This window comes from Mandrillus leucophaeus, unplaced genomic scaffold, assembly GCF_000951045.1.
Source record: "Mandrillus leucophaeus isolate KB7577 unplaced genomic scaffold, Mleu.le_1.0 Scaffold1345, whole genome shotgun sequence".
Classification (NCBI taxonomy): domain Eukaryota; kingdom Metazoa; phylum Chordata; class Mammalia; order Primates; family Cercopithecidae; genus Mandrillus; species Mandrillus leucophaeus.
In genome coordinates, this window is record NW_012101305.1 from 670,863 (window position 1) to 675,282 (window position 4,420).

The following is a 4,420-nucleotide window of genomic DNA, read 5'->3' on the forward strand; positions in this document are numbered from 1 at the left end:
AGAGCAACATCAGTGTAACTGGAGGTTATCTTAAGCTAGGCACAAAAAAACAAGTATCACATGTTCTCACAAGTGGGAGCTAAAAAATTTCACCACATGGAGGTAGAGAGTGGAAAGATAGATAACAGAGACTGGGACAGGTACGTGAGAGAAAGGGGGAAGATGAGAAGTGGGTTAAGGGGTACAAACGTATAGTCAGAAGGAATAAATTTAATGCTTGATAGCAGAATAGGGTGACTATAGTTAACAAAAATGTATTATACTCAGGTGATGGACACCCTAAATATCCTTGAATGGATCACTATGCATTATATACATGTAATAAAATTTCACATGTACCCCATAAATTTATGCAAATTTTTTAAAATTTTTAAATTAAAAATATGTATGATCACAAACTAGGTAACTTAAGACAACAGAAATGTATTCCCTCAAAGTTCTGGAGCCTAGAAGTCCCAAAATCAAGGTGTTAGCAGGGCTGTTTCTTCTGGAGGCTCTGAGGGAGAATCTGTTCCATACCCCTCTCCCAATTTCCAGTGGTTACCAGCAATCCTTGGTGTTTCTTGGCTTATAGACTCATCACTCCAATCCCCGCCAATGTCTTCACGCGGCATTCTCTCTATACCTCTGTGAATCTGGGTGTTCTCTTCTCTTAAGAGCCCATCCTAATCTAGTATGACAATCTTAACCCAACTAGTTATATCTATAAGGACCCTATTTCCAAATAAAGTCACATTCTGATATTCTTAGTGTGGACATGGTAATTTTATGGGGACACTATTCAATCCAGCACAGAGTCCAAGTTCTGGACTATAAGGTTTTGTAAGGTGATTCACATTTTTATTCCCCATACACCTAGCCTATATGGAATGAACACTGAATAAGAGACACAGCCAGGTGTGTTGGCCCGTGCCTGTAATCCCAGCTATGCCAGAGGCTGAGGTGAGAAGACTGAGCACAGGATTTTGAGACTAGCCTGGGCAATACAGTGAGACCCCATCTCTATAAAGAATTTTTAAATTAGGTGCAGTGGCTCATGTATGTAGTCCCAGCTACTCAAGAGGCTAAGGTAGGAGGATTGCTTGAACCTAGGGGTTCAAGGATGCAGTGAGCTATGATTGCACCACTGCACTCCAGCCCAGGCAATAGAATGAGAATCCATCTCTTAAAAAAAAAAAAAGACATAAAACAAATTCCAAAGGTAAATACACTAAAAATATTAAAACTAAACAGTTTGTCCTCCAACTTTGAATATTTTATGGATTTTTCCCCTATTTCAAATATATACATCATACATTGGTCCCTGGGAGCCCATTCCCTAAAAGCCATGTTCTCCAGTGTCACAACAATAATAAAGTAACCAAGAGCTGCAATGATCTCTCATAACAAGCTTTGTTCTCTCGACAGCTCTCTCAAGTTGCAAAGCATTTTAACAACACAACTGTAACCCATTAAGAACGCATAGGGTAATTCTTGAAATCCCTTCTACTTTGACACAGACTGCGTATGTTTGTTCCCTTAAACCTCATATCTACGATGATCTCATAATATATATCTGTGTTTACCAGGTTATTAGTAAAATAACATCACAACCATGCTATGTATATACATCAACCCAAAATATTGCTTTTTCCAGTGGGAGATGTGGATGTGATAAGAAACAAAGGAAGTGGTCCATAAAGTCCATCTCAGAACATGATCTTGGCCTACTTGCCAATTTCCAAGGCCATATGATCAGTTATGGTCAGACATCACTAAGGACCACTTGATACAACCATTAAATTTCCCCTATGCAAATACAATCTCTGCTCCACTGTTCTGTTTTCATTCATCTTCTTAGCTCTCTAAATCTCTTTCTATCCATAAACCCTCACTAGACCTCTTTTATACTCTTATAGTGTTTTTATTTGCATGAATCTAGTTTACATGTCTGAACACTCCAAGCAACAAATATCAATTATGAACATGGAAGGTATTACATGGTAGGAGGGAAGAGTAGTGCATTTGACCACCAGGCAACCTAAGGTCCTAATACAGCCTACCTATACCACTAAGTGAAACACCTTTGATCTTAACTTCTTTCAAAACTGAAGTTGATGTTCTCAGAATATACACGCTGAAGTGTTTAGAAATGAAATTTTATTGCAACTGCAAGTTACTTTTAAATGGTTCAGTCAAAAAGATGGATAAACAGAGAGGCAGACATATAGATAAAACTAATATGGCAAAATGAAAACTGTTGAGTCTAGATGTATTGGGTACATAGGAGTTTACTGTACTAGTTTTTAAATTTTTTCTATGTATTTAAGAATGCTGGTAAGAAAATTTCAAGGTAAAACAAAGCTAGAAAAAATTGAAACTCTTCTATTCCCAAATTCTATGACTGCACATATCTAAACCATACCACATCTTTGATACTTCCAAACTATCCCCCATCTGGAATTCTCCATTTGTACAAATGTCACCTTATTGAAAAACTGCGGTTTGAAATGCTGGAGTGATCCTTGATTCCTCTGTTCTTTTGTGGCTTCATATTTACTAGCCCCAAGTCTACTGAGTCTTCCTTTCAAATGTGTTATATGTTTCACTAACTTTGCATTCCCACTGACATCACCCTTAACATACCCCTGGTCTATTTCAGTATCCCACTTCCTAACTTGATTTTCATGTCTACTGTGTCATCATCAATTTTATCATGTCACTTCCCTGCTCACAAGTTTTCAGTGGTTCTTTATCTACCTCTCAAATGTTGTCCCTGACTACTGCCATATACAACCCCTGGACTTCAGGCAAACAAGTCCATTTCTCATCGCATTCTTGTAGTCATGCTTTAATCATACAATTCTGCTGCCTGAAACAATTTCTCCATCCCCTTTGTAATTATTCAAGCTCTATCAGCTGGCACTTAATACATACTAAACCTATTATTGTTGTTCTTTTTACATATAAACATTATCCCATCGCTACAGATCTATAGCCTTGGTCCTCATTATACCCAGAGATTGCTTAAGAATGTAACCTCCAGGAGTGCAGAAATCTTGCCTTTCTTGACTTATCTCCAGCACACAGGAAACATATATTATTTGGGGAATAAATTAATAATGTGCTCCTGGAAATTTTCACTTTTTTTTTTTACATTTTATGTTGTGATATTTTCCACATACGCGCATATGACTCTTTCCCCTCAAAAAAAGGCTGAAATATTTTCTAACATTCACAATTGTCAGGAAAGCATAGCAAATAGAGTAATTGTTTGAGATATGAGAGATACTGCAGACCTTCCCCTAAAAAAGCAAACTTTTAGGGAACCCAGCCAAAATGCAGACACATATATAGACAGATAGTAAGTTAACACACATGGAAAAAGTTCGATTGTTAGTACCTTAAAGACAAGGTCTAGGAGGACCTTGTAGTATGTGGTTATGTTTATGACAGTGAACCCTATCTTTCCTCACCTTGACCCCTACATCTCACCTTCATCACTGAGCCTCTCAAAAGCCGTCTGCATCAGTTCACACATGCCTTGACTCTGGGACCAATCCCACCATAGGGAACAAGGCACATAAGAGTTTTCACTTGAAGATCCCACTGATCCAGAATCAAGATATTCTCACTATGCATCCCACTCCTACTCTATTACTCAATTCCCAGAAAACTTGTTCCTGTCTGCTCTCCCAGCTCTCCTAGATCCTCTTTATATATCTTGATTTCAGATATTAAAATGGTCAAAAGAAAGCTCAGTATGATAGAAAAAAGTTAGGATTAAAGTATGAAAAGCAAGTTTAATAACCCATCTCAGTGCCTGAAAGTCCTGGCCACAAATATTGAAATTCTAGTGGCCTTGTTTGGTGGGTTAAACAATGTTACTCATGTGTGTCTGCTCTCCCCTGTCTTCTTTATCCTCCATATTTGTATGCACATGCACATATGTGTGCATGTGTGTACGAGCACATACAGATGTGTGTGCACACACAAAATTTGCACACCTCATATTCTGACCTAGCCTGAGGCTTATGTCATTCTGTAGCTTGGCCCAGAAAAACAATACCCAGACCTGCCTCCATATTTAGTCACCTATTATTACTCAAATTAGTGATCATACTTGTAATACATTTACTACATCCTCTTCTTTCAACTCCTCAAAAAATGCTTTCATTGAATAAATCTTCCTTCCACCTCTTATAGGAAGGACACATAAAAATCATCCCATTAAATAATAGAATTTCTGCCTCAGTCCTATAAAATCATAATTCCAGATATTGGTTCTAGGTTGACTTAATGTTATTCCTACACAATAGATTTCTGCATGCTCCTTTATGTCCTGTCTTACAGGAGAGCTAATTTTGCTTAGGGAAAAATTCCATCTCTGTAGATTTATATGTAGGCATTGGGCTGCCAAGAAAAAAAACTATCAGATAAT